General features: G+C 42.4%; 2 long non-coding RNA genes across 2 annotated transcripts; both read left to right on the forward strand.

Annotated features, from left to right (window-relative positions):
* Positions 1-277: 277 nt before the first annotated feature.
* LOC125485790 lies at positions 278-9,414 on the forward strand. The gene is made up of 2 exons (XR_007264501.1): positions 278-887; positions 8,934-9,414. It is a non-coding gene; the product is annotated as an uncharacterized LOC125485790 (long non-coding RNA).
* Positions 9,415-14,307: 4,893 nt separating this feature from the next.
* Positions 14,308-20,530, forward strand: LOC125485280. The gene is made up of 3 exons (XR_007264004.1): positions 14,308-14,407; positions 18,605-18,757; positions 20,288-20,530. It is a non-coding gene; the product is annotated as an uncharacterized LOC125485280 (long non-coding RNA).
* The last annotated feature ends 1,321 nt before the right edge of the window (positions 20,531-21,851 follow it).

Raw genomic sequence — 21,851 nt, forward strand, 5'->3', positions numbered from 1 at the left:
ATTATGAACCCAACCCCCACCTCTAACAGGCAAAACCAAACTCCTCGCCGAAAGCTCCCAACCCCCAACACAAACCACAACAAAAGAGTCAGTACGTTCCCCTCACAACTCAGTATGGGGGTGGGGAGGAGGGTCTTTCACACGAATATTAAAACCTTTTGAGCGAAACAGTCCTAACCCTAACAAACAGTGAATGCTCTGGGGACAGTCGGGCGGGGGAGGAGGGGAGGGTAGGGGAGTGGGTAACATCACGGCAAAGCGGACAAGGCATTCCCGCTTTCGGCACGCAAAAGACGAGCGGGATCCATTTTCCAACAACAGAATTCTTAAAATATAATTAGGAAACACGCCTCCCAGTCCAAGATGATTGCAATAAAAGTTTTAACAAGACATAAACTACAACCGTGCGGGAAAGATATGTTGTTAAATGAGCATTACGGTACCTCTTGAGAAAGATTTATTTGACCTAAGAGGGTCAAAGTTACAGGTCAGACCTTGAGTGGCATCGGCCAGACTGTGAGGCAGACTCTACACACGGATCGGTGGGAAAAGGGTGGCGTAAACTCTTATCTGAATACGTGAAATAGGCTTTTTGAGTAGACGGGATCCCTGCTCATTTTTTTACGGGACTTGCGAGATTCCAAAGGGACGGAAGAAATTTTTGGAGAAACGTTTTCACCAAAATAACAGGAGAAGCACATGTGAATAGCTTTTCAGTCATTGTAACAGTCCACAAGTAAAAGATGGCGACCACTATCCAACGCTCGAGCTGTGTCCTTGGTTGCACTCGAGTGAATTCTGTGGAATAAAGGAATCGAATTGTAAGGAGTGCGCGACTTCATGTCTCAAAAAAGGCCCGAAAATCAGTGATGCCGTCCACGCCAGAGGTTGAGCAAAACAATTACATTTTAATGATATATGTGTAGATATTGTCACAACTGCTGATTTGCAGTTGCCCTTCGCACTTTAAAAAAATGGCCAAAACTGCTTATTTAGGGGTAAGAGATGCAAAAACGTTAACCTTATTTAGGGACTGTTAAAGGTAACAGAAAGAGTAGGCCGATTTTGTTGCAGTGGAGTAGCGAGCCTACTAACGTTGGCAAATTTCAAAGTACATAGTATGAAGCCAATGTCTTCTAACAAAAAATAATTCTAAATTTCAGGCACCAAAATCGCCCTTTGCATGTTTCATCTGGAATCTTGAGCGGCATAATGTCTGCATTGATGCATTTTAAAGACCACGACCTAGCAAAATAATACAGGTTTCAGCAGTACAGCACCTGGAGCTAAAAAATAGTCTCGTGTTTTTAAAAAAAATAGAATTAAGTAAAGTTAGCAGCGCAAACAAAATAGCGAGGCTTTCCTGCGGCATTGTTTAAAGCAAGCGTTAGGGTAAACTTGAATTATTTTGGAACTGGCAGTAGCTAATTTGGTTTTTGCATCTTTTTCCATAGATTGTCGAAGGACACACTGTTGACTATCAGAATTAGCACATGTCGACTGCGAGAGGAATCTGTGATCTTGTTTAGGTCAAGGTTTTTCTTTTAAATTTAGGTCCAGGTTATTCGTTGTTCAGGTCAGTTGAAGCTACCGGTTTGTTTAGGTTAGGGTTATACTTTGTTCAGGTTAGTTGAAGTTGTGGCTTGTTTAAGTTAGGAATATTTCTTGTTCAGATTAGGTGAAGTTGTGGTTTGTTTAGGTGATGGTCATATCTCCTTCATGTTAGTTGATGCTACCGGCTTGTCTAGGTCCAAGTTATTACTCGTTCAGGTTAGTTGAAGTTGTGGCTTGTTTTGGGTTGGTGTAAAGTTAGGGTTGGGATATCTACAGGTTTGTTGAAATTTACGATTAGATCAAACTGTCATCTCTACATTTAGAACTCAGGTTTGTTTAGGTATGGAGTTAGACACTTTTAATTTTGTAAAAGTTCTTGTATAGTTTTTTTTTATTTATTCTTTAGGCCTTGTGTTGGGAGGAGGTGTGGGTTTCGGTTTATGGTTAAGAGTTGTTTTGGTTTACAACAATGAACGTTTACCTTTAGGTTTTATTTAGATTTCGGTTTGGAGACGTTGCCATCCTAAAGTTTGGGGTTAGGTTTGGTTATGTTTATGATTAGGTCTTGTTTAGATTTATGATTAGTTCTTATTTAGGTTTAGGCTTAGGAGAGGCCGAAGTCTTTAGGTTTAGTGTTACATTTTGTTTATTGTTAGAATCCGCTGTTGTTTAGGGCTATGGTTAGATTTCTGTTAGAGGTAAAGAAAGCTGCGGGTTTTAGTTCTCGGAGTAATTCTTATTTAGTTTTAGGTTACAAAGAAGTTGCAATCTTTTTTTTCCAAGTTAAGGTTGACGGATGTAAAATCGCTGTCTCAAGCTAGGCTGACAAAAAAGCAGATTGGAATGATGCCTTATCATGAAAGTGGGAGTTCTTGAATTAATGAATATTGTTTGCAGAGTACATTTGCAGTAAAATACCGACTATCGATTCGAGTTTCATGATAAGACTGTTCGACTTTGTAGGTAGTATCCCATTTGTAAAAGCATAATAAGTTAAAAGTTATAAATCCTTACATAAAAGCAACAGTATTTTCAAATTCTGCATTAATTAATGCCGTTTGAAGTTTTGCAACACTGTCCCTATTATTATTGCAGTCGACAAACATCCAGCACAGAACTGAAGGAAGCAGATAAGCACATTTGACACCCGTTCTGAAACGTGTCCAACACGCATGTGACTTTAGTATTCCATTTAAAACCGAATGCTTCTTGTCGCAGCTACTCTAAGTGTTCATTACATCATAACCTCTGAGTGTCTTGGAGCCTGCTTTTAGAAATCAATTATATTTCGGTTTGTCTCTAATTGTATCAGGGAATGAATCAATTAAAGCAGACTTTTAAAGGAATGTTTTCTTTCATGTACAATTTTCGCATAGGGACAGCAAATGAGTAAATTTATCTCATTTCTACTGCTTTGCTCGTCTTCTTAGATCATGGCGGATAGCAATGTAATCTCTCTTCCAAACCCCAGTCCTCAGCAACCCTTAAACACTTCGTTCTTTCCCAGCCATGTCTCCGCAGCGCGTGGCGACGGAAACCGGGTATTTACTGTACAAGTGAGAAGATTCTGAATCCGAATGGTGTATTTAAGATGGAAAACTATCCTTTCATTCATGCACAAAAAAGAGACTCCTCTTTAGGAATATTGATGGACAGTTTTTAAAGTACTTATATATCGACAAGCAGGAGAACTTGATGAATTTATTGCTCATACAATTAAAGACATATTTTAAAAAGTTAATCGCGTTCAATCACATCATTCGTGCGGGACATACTACTCCTAAAATCATAGAATCGTTACAGCACAGGAGGAGGCCATTCGTCTCATTGAGGTGATACTGGCTCTGTGCAAGAGCAACTCAGTTAGTCACTCTTTGCTTTGCTCCTGCAGAACAGTTTTTCTTCTCTTAAGGTTCCTTTGTAGTCGGCATTGAATGCGCCTCCTCCTCAGGCAGCGGCTAAAAAGATTTTCATCATGTATCCTCTGGTTATTTTATTTTAATTAGTTTTAATTATTTGATGTCTTGGTATTGAAGTGGCATTTCTATGAGTTTCTATTATACACGGCACTGGTGAAACCACCTCTTGAGTATTGCATACAGTATTGGTCACCCTATTTAAGGAAGAATATAAATTGGAAGCAGTTTATGGAAGGTGAACTAAACATATAATTGGAATGGTTGGGTTTTATGAAGAAACGTTTGACTTTATCCTTTAGAGTTTAGAAGAGTAAAAGATGAGTTGATTGAAATGCATAAGATCCTGAGGGAACCTGAGATGATGGATGCAGAAAAAAAAATCTCTTCTTGTGGGAGACTCTAAAATGAGGGGTTGCAGTTTATAAGTAAGGGCTTACCCATTTAGGACAGAGATGAGGAATTGTTTTGTTCTCAGTGGATTCTCGAAAGGCGATGGATGCGGAGTTTTAAAATGCATTTAAGGCAGAAGTGGATAGATTCTTGATAAACAAGAGGGTGAAAAGTTATCCAGATATGCTGGTAAGATCAACCATTATCTTATTGAATGGCAAAGCAGGCTTGAGTGACCAAGTGCCCCACTGCTCCTAATTCATTTGTTTGTATGTATGTATGTTTGTGTAAGTGTGATGTAGTAAATGGTCATTTTTCACCCTTCTTGACCTACCTGTACATTTTGACATTACTGACCATGTCATCATCCTCCAACTAGTCTCCTCATTTGTCTGGATTTATGGGATTGCCTTTGCCTGATTTCATTGCTATCTCTCTTAAAGTTGCCAGAAAATCACTTACAATTGCTCTTTTTGATCTATAGCATTTGGTTTCCCCAAAAACCTTTCCTTGCTCCTTGAATTTCTTATCCATTCTGCCACTCTGCAGTACAATCCAAACACACGCCAAGCCAACTCACTCATCCCATCAATACTTTTGTTTTATGGCACTGCTCTTCTGACTTTAGGTATTGGATAAACAGACATTTTTTTCCAACTAAATATGGGAAAAATGAAACAACTGGCTTTGCTCCATACTATAATTCTGTTCTGTAGCCACTGGCCCTGTTATTGTCCCTGACCACAGGGATAATTATAGAGTCATAGAAGTGTACAGCATAGAAACAGGCCCTTCGGTCCAACTCGTCCATGGTGACCAGATATCCTAAATTAAGCTAGTCCCATTTGCCAGCATTTGACACATATCCCTCTAAGCTCTTCCTGTTCATGTACCCATCCAGATGCCTTTTAAAAGTTTTAATTTATCAGCCCCCATCACTTTCTCTGGCAGCTCATTCCATACATGCACCACCCTCTGCATGAAAAAGTTGCCCCTGAGGTCCCATTTATATCTTTCCCCTCTCATCTTAAACCTCTGCCCACTTTCTTATTTAACGCTGAGCTGAATGTTAAACCAATATCTTGTCCATCATCAAGACTAGCTATAACATCTCTATAACATTACCCATTTCGGGTCCTATCCACTATCATGTGCTGTTGAAGCCTCGTCAATGTTTTTGTTACAATCATATTGACTATTTCAATATTTTTTGAGTTGGCCTCCCACCTGGCATCCCCAGCAAGCATATGTTCATACAATCACTGCTACCTGTATCTTAGTTTATACTTTAGCATTATAGGATGATTGTAACTCATGAGGCCATTCAATTTGTCATTTCTATGCTGGCTGTTTATAAGAGCTGCTCAGGTAGTTCCCTGTTTTTGTTTATATCTGCAAATCTTTTCCCTTCAGATATATATTAATTTCCTTTTGAAAATCCCTTTGAAAGATGGGGAAGGGGCTGAAGCCATGGAGGGGTGTTTAAAAAAAGGAATAGGAGCAAGTATGTGTCAACGAGTACAAGTTTGATAGGTGAAGTGGGTTTTAGTGGCAAAGGAGGAGAAGGCAGATTAGACATCAAACTGGTTATATACACATAGAGGCAGAGAGCATGGCTGAGGTATTAAATTATTACTTCGCATCTCTCTTTACAAAGGAAAACAAAATGCTGTCAAAGTCATAGTGAAAGCGGAGATACTGAAGCAGTTAAAAATTGATAAAGTGGAGGTAATAGAAACGGAAAAAGCTTCAGCTTCATCAATCTATCCACATACTTGAGGTCTCTCATCTCAGGGAACCATGAAATTTTCCTGCAACCTCTTCAATGCCTTCACATCCTTCCAAAAGTGTCATGTCCAGTCTGGACACAATACTCCAGTTGAGGTTGAACCAATGTTTTATAACAGTTTATCATAAGCTTCATGCCTTTGTATTCCATGCCTCCATTTATTAAGCTCAGGACCCTGTGTATCTTATTAACCACTTTCTCAACTTGCCCTGCCACCTTCAATACATATATATGCTTAGATCCATCTGCTCCTGTAAATACTTTGGAACTGCACCCTTTGTTTTATATTGCTTTCAACATTCTTCCTAGAAAAATGTACAATTTCTCACTTCACTATATTACATTTCATCTGCCATCTGTCTGCCCATTCCACCAGCCTGTCTGTGTCTTCTTGAGGTTTATCACTATCCTCAATACTGTCCACAATACTTTCAAGTTTTGCAAATGTGCTGTGTGGACCATAATCTAGTTCAGTAAGATTTGTCAAATAAGGAAGTGGTCTTCATACTGATGCCTGGAAAATCCCATAACATACCTTCCTCTAGTCTGAAAAATATCCATACACCACTTATCTGTTTTCTGTTACTCAGCTAACATTGTATCCATGCTGCCACTATCCTTTTTATTCCATCAGATTCAACTTTGCTGGCAAGTCTATTACATAGCACTTTATCAAGTGCCTCTTGAAAGTCCATGCATGCCATGCCAACCATATTACCCCCATCAAACCTCTCTGTTACTTCACCAAAAAAAAACTCAAATTAGTTAGACATAATTTGCCCTTAACAAATCCGTACTAACTTTTTAAAAAATTAATTCATGTTTGACTAACTGACCATTTGTTTTGTTCCAGATTATCATTTGTAAATGCTTCTCCATCAATGATTTGACTGGACTGTAATTGTAATTGTAGGGTTTATCCTTACAGCCTTTTTTGAACAAGGGTGGAACATTCTCTGGCACCAGCTGAATATTTACTGAGTACTGGAAGCTTATCATCAGTGCCACTATAGATTTTACCCCAACTTCCTCAGTCACCTCAGAAGCATCTGACTCAGTCCTGGTGATGTGGCATTTTTAAGTACAGTCAATATTCGTAATTTAACAATTTTTGGCTGCTTCAGTATCTCTGCTTTCATTATAACTTTGGCAGCATTTTCTTCCTTTGTAAAGAAAGAAGCAAATTAATAATTTAATACCTCAGCCATGCTCCCTGCCTCCATATGTATATTACCTGTTTGGAATCTAATTTGCCTTCTCCTCCTTTTACCACTAAAATCCCCTTCACCCATCAACATTGACCCATACTTGCTCCTGTATCCTTTTTTAAATATCCCTGCATGGGTTCAGCCCCCTTCCCATCTATGTATTCTATCCAGCTCTACAATCTTGTGGGAGGCATTTTGAATTGCCTGATCCATATAGTTTGGAACTCTCTCATTAAGCCTCACTGTCTTTCTATACCTCTCTTCTTGCCTTGAGACAAGCCATAAAGCTGATGTCTTTGACCAAGTAATTGACTACCTATGCTCACATATGTTTGTATCCCAGGGTGTAAAATTTTCTTTGATAATTGCCCCTGTGAAGGAACTTGGAACATTTTGCTACTTTAAGTTGAACAAATTCAGTTATTTCTGGCCTGTAGTTAAAGACATAGAGATCAACAGCACAGAAAAAGACCTTTTGGCTCATCAAGTCTGCATCAGTCAAAAACAACCACCTTACTATTCTAATCCCATTTTCTAACACTTGGCCTATAGCCTTGTATGCCTTGGCATTTCTAGTGCACATCGAAATACTTCTTAAATGTTATGAGAGTTTCTGCCTCTAAATCATTACCGGCAGTGAGTTCTAGATTCTCACCAACCTCTGGGTGATTTTCTTTTTCCTCTCATCTCTGAACCTTTTGCCTGCTATCTTAAATCTGTGTCTCCAGTCACTGATCTGTCCAGCAATGGGAAAAGTTTATTCTTGTTCTGAAGCAGGGTCACTGGACTCAAAACATTAACTCAGTTTTCTCTCCCCAGATGCTGCCATACCTGCTAAGTTTTTCCAGTAATTCTTGTTTTTCTTTCAGATTAATAGCATCAGCTGTTCTTTGCTTTATTTCTTTCTGTCAACCCTGTCTATGCCCCTCATCATTTTATACATCTTAATCATGGCCCTCTCAATCTCCTCTGCTCAAAGGGTAGGTGATGGCCTAGTAGTATTCTCGCTAAACAATTAATCAAAAGACCCAGGTGATGTTCAGGGGACCTGGGTTTGAGTCCCACCATGGCAGATGGTGCAATTTGAATTCAATAATAATGACCATGAAACCATTGTTGATTGTCGTAAAAACCCATCTGGTTCACTAATGTCCCTTAGGGAAGGAAATCTGTCATCCTTACATGGTTCTGGCCTACCTATGACTCCAGACCCACAGCAATGTAGTTGACTCTTAACTCTCCTCTGGGCAATAAATGCTGGCCCAGCCAGTGATGCCCACATCCTGTGGATGAATAACAAAAAACAACTCCAGTCAATCTAATCTTTTAAATCCAGGCAACATCCTGGTAAATCTCCTCTGCACCTTCTCCAATGTAATCACATCCCTCTTATGATGTGGATTCCAGAATTGCACACAATCCTCTAGCTGTGGCCTAACCAATGTTTTATACAGTTCAGCATAACCTCCCTGCTCTTAGACTCTATGCCTTGGCTAATAAAGGCAAGTATCCTAACCACCCCTCCTGCTACCTTAGGCACTGGTAGACATGCACCCCCTGGTCCTTCTGATCCTCAGTGCTTTCCGGGGTTCTACTATTCATCCTGTATTCTTTGCCTTGTCTGTCTTGTCCAAGTGCGTCACTACAGACATATCCAGATTGAATTCCAATTGTCCATGTATCAGCCCATCTGACCAGCCAGTCTATATCGTCCTGTAGTCTAAGGCTATCCTCCTCACTTTTTGCCACCCCATCAATTTTCCGATCTTCCGCAAATTTTACCGGTTAATCCTCCTGCACGTGGTTGTATGGTGCTATGGAAACACAATCGTATTTAAAGAAACACGTGAACTGAAGCGTTTAGCCCGATTTGTTTTATATTCCATCCAGACTTCTCAAATTGTGACATTCGTGGAATACATTTGACTAAATGCTACCGACACTGTTGTTTAAACTGCTGCATTTCACATCCGTGCCATTCGTGGACGTGTTTTTAATGACTGTTAAAAGTTGACACGCCATTTACTAGTTTTTAATTATAGTATTTTCCTTTAATGTTTTTATTTTGTTTAGGAGCGGTCTGGAGGATTGAGTCTCCCAGGTTCCTGACCTTCCTCTCACAGGTCAAAGTGGGAGGCTCCCAGCCCACTCAAAGCTGGGAGACTGATGACACAGACCCCGGATGTTTCAGCAACCCAGGTCCTCCCACTTTACCAAGCGATGGAATTTGGCGAAGACAGAGAGGTGTTTGTAAATGTCTTCGACATCGTTTGCAAATGGCAATCCAAACGTCCATATTGTGCCATAGGAAGAAACCACAAACTTCCAGAAATTTTTTTTAAAATCAGTAATTGCTAACGTTGTGACATGACGGCCTGTATTTCTCAAAAACAGTCTAGATTCTGCTGATGGGTGTTCGGAAAATTGCATTATTGTGAGATGAATCAAACCACCGGAGAAATATATAGCCACAGTGATGCCCCCTAACACATTATTGCGCGTAACCAGGAGAACACGTCGTCCAATAAACGAAATTGTTCTGTATTTAAAGGGTTAACGACTTTTGGCTGAATGATAATTGCATGATTCCCATACATGTGCCTGTAAATGAGTAAATGTGTATATAGAACTCTTGTCTGAGTAAATATGTAAATATCTCTCCATATTTGAATACCTTTCTCAAGATATACATAATTATCGCGTATGCAGAAACGAAATTATGCTGCTGGCCCTTACATAGCGTGAAACCACCAACTCTTGTTAAAAGAAACCGAAGTACTCAACTCCCTTCCCTCCCTCCCTCTCTACAAAAGAGAAGAGACAGTCGATCTGCTAATTGCGCAGAAAGTGCTCCAGGCAGAGAATCTGTGCTATTGTCCGTTTCACGGTGCTTTCATGGTAGCGAAATCGGAATCGAGCCCATTACATGGGTCACGCCGTACTCGTCCCAGGCACGACATTCTCATGAACTAAAACGGCTGTTCTGGAAAACGTCTGCGTGGAAATTACTCCACCACTGCAAAAGTCACGGATCCACATTCAATGTCCTCGTCCTCTGTGCCTGCAAGAGATATGATTTCTTAAACGGTAGCGTATACTCTCACGTTCACAATGTAGATCTAAACACATGTTTACTGTCGGTAATGCATCGGCTTTGAGCAAGTCCAGATTTCTCCTTGTTTCATCCAAAATGCCCTGTCCCTCTTAGTAACAATTTTTAAAAATTGTTTTCCATCGCAATGGCCTTTGCTGTAATGAGGGGGGCGAGTCGGGGAGCGCTTCTTAATACAGAGGATGGAATGAATTCAGGAGCGACTGTCCCCCACTCCCGCTCCAAATAAACTGCCCATTTTTTGTTTGAAATCAAAACTGTGATCGACAAACGGATTCAGAAATATGGAACAAGGGTGGGCAAAGTGAATCACAACCGAGATCCCTATTATCTTGCTCCAGGAGGTGAATGACGACTTCTTATAAAACAAAATAGAATAAACCATTCTGTCCAGGAGGAGAATCAGTAGCCAAAGGACACGAGTGAACAGATTTAAAATCGTTTGCAAAATAACCAATAAGAGGGAGACTAAGATTGTCCTTTTCTAAGTTATGATCTTGAATGCGTTAAATAAAACTATGGTGAGGGCAGACGACATGTCAGTTTGGCAAGGGGAGTCGTGTTAAAAGACTTAAATTGCCTAAAGGGAGAGGTCATTCAGGGCTACGGCGAAAGATTGGGGGACCAGGTCTAAATGGGTTGCATAGGCCTAGGCATAATGAGCCTCCTGTGCTGTGAACCATTCTGTTTGAGTTTGACTGGCACCACGGTGGAGGGAAAGAAAGGACAAGTGTCCTTGAGGGGCATTAAGAAAGTGGGCGCCAGCAAAAAGCAGCAAGACCAGGAGAAAGTCCAGGAAAGAACGGTACTCCATCCAAATCTACAAAGTGATGAGGCAGGTTAACCCCGGCATCTCCTCCAAAACCACGTGCATCATGACCTCGTTGGTCAACGATATTTTCCCGTGCATCGCGGGGGAGGTTTCCCGCCCAGCCCAATGCAACAGGCGCAGCACCGTCGGCTAGTTCCCGAGACGAGCCCGCCAAGCACACAGTACCTGAGGGAGCAAGGGCGCTGACCAAATGCACCAGCTCCAAGTCAAACGTCACATTGTACTAAACAAAAAAACTTCGCCGATCGGTGGCGGGAATGAGAAGATGGGCTACTTGGTGACCTATTACGTTGGACACATATCTTTACGCAGCAACGGAGAGGACGTTAGATTAGATACACGTCAACCAAGCACAACAGAAAATACTCAAAGATCATAGAATTTGGCAAAGAGCAAAAAAAATTGCAATAAAATCAACGGCAGCAAAAAGAAAACGATTTGGAGCCAAACGAAGGCACGTGTCATCAATTTATTCGAAAGAATGACTCGATTCTTTACTAGCAATATAGTTACCAGAAGTGAATAGGGTGTAAAAGCAAACACTGTGTAAGTGCAAAAGATGCGATTATTTAATCCAGTACCCAGAAGGTACACAAAAGGCAACGGCGCACAGATGTTGTTTTGCCCTCGCTCCCAGCGTTGAAGTGGTGCTCAGTGACTACCCAAAATGAAGACATTTGCTTCACCTGAGGATTTCACAGGCAGAAACACTTGATACCTGTTTCGAAGGAGTCAAACACGAAGCGCATTTACTAGCTGACAGCAATTGAACCAGATATATTCCTGATGATTCACTGTCAAGTATAATATGTAGAATGTGTATTCTTTTTAATGCTTCAAGGTTGTCTCGATCGTGGTATAGAGGCCCCGGATCAGTCGGATTCAGAAATGATTTCTGCATGGGTTCAAAGCAGCGACCCTGACAGGAAGCTGGTTTTGGGGGAATACATTTGGCGGGTTTATAATGCTCAGATAGAACGCTGCAATTGTAATTGGTTAACACAAAACTGTACACGTCTTATCAATGAAAACGTAACAGAAATAACTAACTAGTTACTAACCTTTCCACATCGGGTCAAAGGACTGGGGGACTTTACTAACGCCAAAATTGACTGAACACAACCAACTTCTTCGTCTCGAATATAATCGAAATATTTATCTCAATGACTTCACAGAAAATGTACAACAAACTGCACTCAGAATTGCGCCTCGAGTGTCGCAGAAATATCTCAGGATGCCTCACAAACAAAATTTGACAGCCGGCCACACAAGGAGACAGGCTTGGTCAACGAGGGAGATTCAGAGGACTGGTTTATAGGAGTAGAGACAGAGAGGTCTAGGGAGGAAACTTCAAAGCGAAGTTGGCATTAGAAGGCATTGCCACCAATACTGGGATAAAGCGCATTGGGGATGGCTCGGCTTTGAAGTGTTATCGGCTGGAGGAGCCTGCGGAAATAACGAGGGATAAAGCACTGGAGAGACTTGTAAACAAGACCGAGAGAGTTAAGATCAAGGAGGTGCCGGTCGGAAGGCCAACTGTGATCAGCAAACATTGGGGTGATGGGTGAAAGGAACTCGGCGCCTCGGTCCATGCTCAGCAGAGGTTTGGATGCCGTCCATACGAAGTGCTGGGATTGAGGTCAGTTAGGAGAGGAATAGTCTTGTGTCAATGTAACAAAGGCGTGGATGAAGAATAGCTGAGTCAGAAACGTGGGTGCAGGAAGTCGATCTCGGGGCAGAACATCCTGTTTCTTGGTTAGTGGGCTGACTTCATTGTGTCTCAGTCAGCCAAAGGACTGCATATAGAACTGGAGAACAGTGTGTGATTCCCTTCCACTGTCCTGTTGCGGAGGATTGTAGCGGTAAAAAATAAATCCCGCGGCACTATTTGAAAGAGTACAGGGAATTTCTTATCGTATCCTGCTCAACAAATATCTTTTCATCAACACCGCCGAGCAGATGAATGTGTTCATGAACTCAGCGCTATCAGTAAACTGGCATGCCCATAGCGTGAAAGGTGCTACATCAACACACAGGATTTCCAATTTTCACACATATACGCTGCATGGAAATGCACTTTAACATCAACGGTGATATTTTCTTGCTCTGTTGATACACCTCCTGTTCGCTGCCTCAAGGCAGATTTGACCCACAGTGTCATTATATCCACCAAGGGAGATCTGCCCAGATAGGAATCGATCACCAATGCTGTTGGCACCAATCGATCGAAACCCAGCCCGCCAAGGATTTTGGCTTGCTCAGGCAATAGACACTGTTACGTGGTTGGTATGGGCTCAAATTTCTTTCTATCGCACGGTTGATCATGAATTTCAGAGAACAAGGTGTAGAGCTGGATGAACACAGCAGGCCAAGCAGCATCATAGGAGCAGGAAAGCTTTCTGAAGAAGGGTCCAGACCCGAAACGTCAGCTTTCCTGCTCCTCTGATGCTGCTTGGCCTGCTGCGTTCATCCAGCTCTACACCTTGTTATCTCAGATTCTCCAGCATCGGCAGTTCCTACTATCTCTGATCATGAATCTCTCCGGCTTTTACCGTCTACCATTGGCCTACGTTGGAAGGATTTACAGTATGGCCACATTGTGAATACACCTTCCTTACAGTCAAACTTAGGGTGGGATTTGAATTCGGAGTTTCTGCTTCAGCGGCTGGAACGCGAACCGCTGCAGCGTAAGACCGCTTCCATTTCTATAGCGCCTTCAATAGAGAGAAATACTCGCTGGGCGGGAGCATCACTAGAGCCACAAAGAGATATACGGATAGATGACTGAAAGCTCGGTCAAGGTCCTAGGATTTAAGGAACACCATATGGAAAGAGGAGAGAGTCAGAGAGTAAAGATTTAGGACAGCGATTCCAGCGTATAGGAGCGAAGCATGCCCAAGAGAAAACATATAAGCAGGATGGGCCTTGAACCTAATACGACAGGGGCAATTAACAACCTAGTGTCACTACAACACGTGATACATGTCCATTCACCCATAATATTATTTGAGTAGACTGACTACAAATCCTTCTGTTAAAGGTCAGAGGCGCGTAAAGCTACAAACATGCGGACTGAGTTAATGTAATTTCCATTTCCTTTGGGTTGACAAAACGGACTGCGGTGTGATGAATTAAACGGTTACAATCTGACGCGGTGTTGATGAGAATCAAGCAGAAATTCAATTCTACTCAACAAATAAGGAGTAGTAAAATTATGATGCCAATCAATAAACAATGAAAACAATTAGAGCTTTGAAACGATGTTCAGCTGATTCAACCAGCCACAAGTGTTTTTAAATCAGGAGGTTCGGGTTGGTCGCATCGTCTTGTCCAGTAAAGCGGGGCTCTCTCTCTCTCACACACACACACAGACACATCCCTTGATGCAACTCCTCACCCCCCCACCCCCAAACCCGCTTCTTCCACCAGATACTTCCGCCGACTCGTCGACCGCAATTACCCTCTCCCCTGCTCACAATTTGTAAAAGATTTTTCAAAAGATAAAGATCTGCACGTCCTTGTTGAGAGCTTGCAGTTGGGGAATCTTGAAAGGTTTTGCAGCTGCAGAGAATGAGTGATGGCCCACGTAGCCGTCAGAACACAGTAAGTACCTCGGTGATGAATGGAACCTCTTCGTGGCAAAACGGCTATTTGTGTCGGAGAGTCACAGGTTTTGATGCTAAAGTGTCATGTTTTCTTGCGCCCCTGGGAATGTAAGGTCCATGGAGGCTTTCACAATGTAAACTCCTAACTCAAAATGTTCACATCAGATCGAACGATATCCGTCTCAAATGTCCATTTTGAATTTGGACCAGATTTAAGGGAAAGCTAGATAGTACGCAAGGGACGAAGCGATGGAAGGAGATAATGAGAGTGAGATGAAGTAAATAGAATAGGTTAAGACTGGTGCGGGTCATAAGCACTGTCAGGCTTGAATTACCTATTCCTTTTGTGTAAATGGTATTTAAGACCGTAAAACCATAAGACATAGGAACAGAATAGGCTGTTCCGTAGGATCACGGCTGATCTGATACCCCTCACGTCCACTTTCCTGCCTCCTGCCCTTTCCTCATAACCCTTGCTTCCCCTACTGATCAAGAATTTACCTCAGCCTTAAATATACACGAAGACCCCGCACTACCCCCCCACCCCCTCGCCCAGATTTCTGTGGCAAGGAGCTCCAAAGACTCACAACCGCCTGAGAGAAGAAATTCCTCCTCATCTTAGTCTAAAATTGATGCCCCCATAATTCTGAGACTATACTTTTTGGTCCTAGACCCTCCCATGAGAGGAAACGTCCTCTCAGCATTTACCGTGTCCAGCGCCTTAAGGATCCTAAGTGTTTCAAAGAGAACATCTCTCATTCTTCAAAATTCCGATGACTCCCAACTTGTTTAACCCTTGCTCATAAGACAATCCCTCCATATTAGCGATCATCCTAGTGAACTTTCTCTGAATGTCTCCAAAGTAACACCTTTCCTTAATTTGTGGCATGGGAATTGACGTCAAATGCTCATAGCTACCCACAGGCAAAATAGTCCTTCCAATTGCAAAACAGTCACATAATATTGATTTTCTTTCAAATCTTTATTTACGAATTCCAAACTAGAATACAACATCAATTTGATGGTCTTGAATGTACAATACGTTTCTATATACTTGGATGAACTAAAAACACGCACAGAGAGTAGTACCGTTACTGTACTCATTGATCCCCTACATGGCTTTATCGCATTCTACTTCGAAAACAACTCATTGGGTCTCTCAATCAGAGATAGTAAGAACTGAAGAAGGTCCCGACCCGAAACGTCGGCTTTCCTGCTCCTCTGATGCTGCCTGGCCTGCTGTGTTCCTCCAGCTCCACAATGTGTTATCTCATTGGGTCTGTAATGTTCATTTGTTTACATATTCCAATTGTAACGGTGTCAAAATCCTGGAGCTCCTTTCCTTTTAGCATTACACCCCGAGGACTACAGCGGTTCAAGAAGGCAGCTCACCACCACCTTCTCCAGGTCATTTAGGAAGGGGCAATAAATGTTGGCCTAGCCAAGACGCCCACGTGAGAAGAATAGAAAGCACATAGACATGTCAACATGTCCAGATTAATGCCTAGTGGACAGTTTTTGAAGACAATGTTTCAGCCAAAGCTGGTAATTTCACAGGCAGAAATACTGATAATCGAACAGGCGCTTTTTGATTAAGGTGCCACAGAGATTTCAGCCGAAGCTTCCCACCTCCAAAAGAACGAGTGAAGGTAAAGCCCATCCTGCGTTTTTGGAATTTAAAAGTGCATTAGTAGGCTTTGAAAAATTACCGTACCCTACTGCTAAAACTTCACATCAGGAGACTCCTCGAAATTTAACAGAGCACAACTGAGAAAGTGACACACAAACCTATTGGAATTCATCCCGCAGTCAACAAGAGTCTGCATTCTTCTGGCGACTTGCAGATTTAAAATGCAATCAACTGGAATTGTGTTCTATTTTCATGTTAGACTGGAGTTGTTTATAACGTCGCCAGAAATAGTAATAGGCTCGTACGTCTGACATAAATTCCCAGCTTCAAGTTATAGAAATAAGTGATGCTAAAAAGTCGATGGCTTCGAGCAACCGTATAATGCATTCGATCTTGTGCTCAACATTCCTCATAAATCGAATGAAATGTGGTTTGAGCCGCGCAGTTTGGACTTTAATAAAAAACCCAGTCTTCAGATCTCTGGAATCAATAGGTGGCTTGTGCAATGAAGGCAAATCAAGACCAGCACGTTTTCCGATTTTAACGGTATACCGACCAGAACTTGATCTAACAGTTGCCCATCTTGAAGCAGTCATGCTATTTAATCGCAGGGGACAGCATCTAAAACGCTACTGGCGGAACCTTCTCGGGCTCTGCCGGAAGTGAGCTATGGTGAGAAATTTGGGAGAATACTCGAAGATGTGCAGGGAGGCCTTTCTTGAAATCCAGACTGAAAAGAGCAATTCTAACCGAGTCTAGGAAGTCCATGTCAGATTCTGTAGTGAGCTGCAAGAGGAGTATTAACGGAGATTATCATTTATGATCTCCTACATTACAACCTAATCTTGCCTCATTAATATGCAGGCTCCCATTCTTCCACCAGCCTGGATAGATCCCGAGCATTCCCGGCATAAAAGTCAGAACCGGTACCTGGCAAACCTGTCCTCCATGTTGGACAAATGGCAGCAACACCTTGGGGCGTCCTCCATGTGTAGCAGCTGCATGCAAATCATATTCCTGATGCTGGAATCTGACATGTGCCAGCCTCTCTGCTTACTGTATACTTACTGTATCCACTAACTGTACCTTCTGCAATTTAATATTGCACTTAGGAGCACACTGGCACTTCTTATGCCAGTGCTGCAGCAAGGACATTGTGCCATGTTGGACAGGCACCCAGTTCACGGACTGGACCGGGGGCATCTCAGGGCTGCTCACTCTGTTCTGCACACACTCACTCTGTGCCAACCTGAATGCCTGCAGCATTCCTGACTCACTGCCTTTTTGTGCTTTGCTCCCTCAGCCAGACTTTACAGGCTCACAATATTTCTGTCTTGTCTTGCTGTTTAGTGCAGACACAAATCCAGGCAACCTGTTGTGGTTCTCAGGACTCATCACTTATGGAGTCTGAACATGTTGCTGTATGGTACCTTGCTACATTATGGCCAACAGCTTACGTGACAAACACACAGCATGTGTATTAACCCAAATGGCCACTTCTGAAACGTGAAGGGAAGTGATTAAATCAAGGGGGCTACTGTCAATCAGGGGATTCTGGTACAGTCAGTCAAGGGCAGTATTCACTGACCGCCCAGCGGCTTGTCCATGATCAATCATTCACGTGGGCCACCAGGGTTAATGGCTCCGTCTCACAACAGTTCAGGGAATTGGTCATAGTCAAACCTGGAGAACAAGTACAAGCAGTCAGGGGGTGCGTATTTCATCAGTTTGGGATCTGCACAGGGACATTAAATGGTATGGTCAGTCATTAATCAGGCTGTGCATCCAAATCAATCAAGGTGGTGGTCCATAGTCAGCTGGGAGTTTGTTCAATAAACATCAAGGAGGGGATTGGTATCAGGGAACACTGTGTGGTAGGGCGTGGGTGCAATCAGTGCGTGGGATTGGAGACAACAATCTGAGACATTGAAAAGACTAGGATGCTGATGAAGGAAAATTCAACACCTAAGAGGAGGACCTGATAGTGCATGGAAGGACATGGGATACTGAGGGAGGGGTGTTATAGGCTATGATTAACCATTGTGACTTTGACACGGGCAGTGTACATCACAACGGTGGGCAGGACCCAATTGCAGGGATGGGCTCAAGGATGAGGATGAGAATTGCAGTTGTACCTCTAGGTGATGGGTGGGAATGTGTGAGGGATGAGTTGGGATGGGCTGTCTAGAGACAGCCAGGTAGAAAGGGACATGGAGGAACAGGGGAATTGCTTAATGACCAGGCCAAGCCTAGGACACAGTGCCGAGCGTGCCCTGCATTGTCTTCCATGATATCTCCACTTCTGAGGGCACTCTACCAATGGAAAATAGCTGCAAATATTCCCAGAGTAGATATGATCCATGCTGTTCTTTGGGCCATAGCACGGGCTTCACTTGTGAATGATGAGAGGTCCTTCAAGGGGCAATTGCATCAATTATGTAGTTGCAGAGTGCAGATTGAAGTCATTTGCAATCATATCATGTGATGATATGAGATGCAGTGTACAATATGGCGATTGCAAAAGCTGATCACTAGCAATCTTGACAATGTTATTTGTTCATGCAGATTGAAGATAAAGATCTCTGTGAAGCAGAACTAATCCCAGGCAACCTTAAAAGAGACACCTGATGGCTACAAAACACAAAGCTAATGAAAATCCTCATAGGCTGCACAGAGGCATGGAACTGATTCCCTCTCAACTTGATCTGTACATGTAATGTAAGATACTTTTATGTGTGAAGATGTCTTTCATAGTTGATGTGGGGCTGGGAGTGGAAAGATTCAGTATTCATGCAGCATTTGCAATGACCTACTGTCTCATTGTGACATGACTGGTGGTGTTTTTATCGGAATAAGAACCAAAGTCAAAGTACATAAGACCATATGATATAGGAGCAGAACTAGGCCATTCAACTCATCGAGCCTGCTGTGTCATTCGCTCATGGCTTATATGTTTGTCAATCCCATTCTCCTGCCTTATCCCACAATTTTTAATCCCCTTACTAATCAAGAATTTATCTCTCTGTCTTAATACACTCAATGACTTGGCCTCCATAGCCTCTGTGGCAGTGAGTTCCACAGAGTCTCCATCCTCTGGATGAAGAAATTCTTCTTTGTCTCAGTTCTAACAGGTCATTCTCTTCACTCTGAGGCTGTACCCTCAGGTCCTAATCTCTCCTACTAGAGGAAACAACTTTTCCATGTCCACTCCCAATACTCTCAGTATTCTGTAATTTTTAATCAGATTCCCCCCTCATCCTTCTAAACTACATAGAGTACAGACCCAGAGTTCTTAACTGCTCCTCATTTGACAAGACCTCATTCTCGGGATCATTCTTGTGAATCTCCTCTGGATCCTCTTCAAGGCCAATACATCTCTCTCTAGATGCAAAGTCTAAAACTATCCACAATATTCCAAATGCAGTCTGATAAAGCCCAGCAAAGAATACATTTCCACTCCTATATTCCTGCCCTCTCAAAATCAATGCTAACATTGCATTTGCCTTTTTAACTGCCAACTGAACCTGCATGTTAACACTAACAGAATCCTGAACTAAGACTCCCAAGTCCCTTCTTGCTTCAGATTTCCAAAGCCTTTTCCCATCTTGGAAATAATCTGTGCCTCTTATTCTTTCTACAAAAGTGCATGACATCATACATCATACATTGTATTCCATCTGCCACTTCTTTGCCCCTTCTTCTAGCATGTCCAAGTCCTTCTGCAGCCTACCCACCTCCTCAACACCACCGGACCCTTCACTTATATTTGTGTCATCTGCAAACTTAGCAACAATGACCTCAGCTCATTCATCCAGATCGTCAATGTATGATGTGAATAGTTGTGGTCCCAATACTGAACCCTGTGGAACTCCAATAGTCACCAGCTACCATCCTGAAAAACACCGCTTTATTCTCACTCTGTGCTTTCTGCCAGTCAACAAATCCTCTATCAATGCCAGTATCTTGCCCCTAACAACATTGGTTCTTATCTTATTTAGCAAGAAAAGATTCAAATTCTCTATCTGCTATGGCACAATTTCACCTCACATCCCCAGATCATTGGGTGTCTGGAGTGATAGTCTAGTGATAATACCCTTCAGCCATCTCAACTGTTCAATATTGAGTTATTCCATTGTTAGAGTGCTTCATGTCCCACTTAAGGAGCAGTATGTTAAGCTGTCATTTGTGAGTGATACTGACTGGTCACATTGCTAAGGACCTTATTAACTCCTTATGCCCTCTACTCAGGTTCATCGCAGATGTGACTGATGGAGCCAGTCATAGCAAGGCTAACGTTAGAGTGTAGCAAAATCTCTGAGAAATAAAAGAGGAACAGAGGCATCAGCAAGCCCAAGGCCAACAACCACCTACAGCGAACGCCAAATAGCCTGCACATGAATACATGCATCTGAAAGGCCCATCAGGATAAGCAGGCAATACAGGAAAGCCAGAGACTATAGTCCTCACCATTTCCTCTGGATGACAGATGCACACTATCAGCACAGACTGAGGATTTCCTGGGACACTGTCACATAACTATGCCACCTGCTGGAGCAAGACCTGTGACATGAAGGGGTGGGTGGCCATCCTATCCTGGAGACCATCAAGATAACATTTGCATTGAACTTGTCTGCAACTAACTTCTTCCAAGAAGCCACTGGGGACTTGTGTGGGATCTCTCAACTGTCCATTCAAAAATGTATTAATGTTGTTATCAATGCAATTTGTGCCAGATCTCACTACTTCATCTGTGATGAGGTCACTGCTGCAGCAAGGCAGCAGGCTTTGCCAATATGGATGGCTTCCGTCAGGTGCAGGGCACAATAAACTGTACACACATTGCATTGACAGGGTCATATCGTAACGGAGCTGAGTTAATCAAGATAAAACCGTTCTAATCAATGCATAATTGATCTGTGATCATCAATTACACTTCTTAGAGGTTTGTGTGCAGTATCCTGGGAGTTGCCATGATGCCTATATCCTTGAGAACTCTCATGTGTTCCTGCTGCATTTAAGAGGCCAAATGTATGGCCTGGTGCTTACAGTGCTGAGAGTGGAGGGATGTGAAGTTGAATGTACAAGGAAGTGTCAGCTGTGCCATGAGAGGTGTTGGCCTGTGGCTGCTCTCTGACTAAATTAATGGTGAAGAATAACTCTTGATACTCAACACTTGATGGTGTACATCTGGAAGTCAAAGATGGAACTGGTGACAGGGAATTTGCAAGTACTTCCAGTTCCAGTTTCAATGAGAAAGTGTCATAGGGGAATGGTAGGTAGTTAATGAAGTGGGTTTGTGATGATCGTGTAAGAAAACTAACTAGGCCTTGTGAGAGAAACCCTTCAGTGGACTCAGTGAAAATGTTACTGAGCCAAAATATGGGAAGATCCATCCCTATGTTTAGGGTTGGTGCTGGAAAGATTGCAGCCATGCAAAACTGAGGACTCTTCACACATAATACTCAAGGAATTGAATGTTCGGATGGCTAGTTTAATTTAGGGTAAGAGAGAGTGAATGCACTGTATTTTGTGTTAATAAAAACATGGGGTTGAATTTTCCCAAGAAGACTAAGTGTCAATTTCAGGGAGTTTCATGGAGGGTTTCTCTTCATAAACTTTGGTAACTTTTCTCACACAATTCTACATTGCTTTTGTCATTAAGTAAGTATTCCACAGCATCACTCTTGTGGAAAAATGTGCAGTGCCCTAAAGCGTTCATGCTGCTAGTGCCATATTTAAACCGTAGCTGCACATTAAATCAAACTGTGCCAGGCTGCTCTGAAGTAACAACACAGCTTAGTGCAGTGTCCAT

Source organism: Rhincodon typus, chromosome 2 (assembly GCF_021869965.1).
Source record: "Rhincodon typus isolate 14 chromosome 2, sRhiTyp1.1, whole genome shotgun sequence".
NCBI lineage: Eukaryota > Metazoa > Chordata > Chondrichthyes > Orectolobiformes > Rhincodontidae > Rhincodon > Rhincodon typus.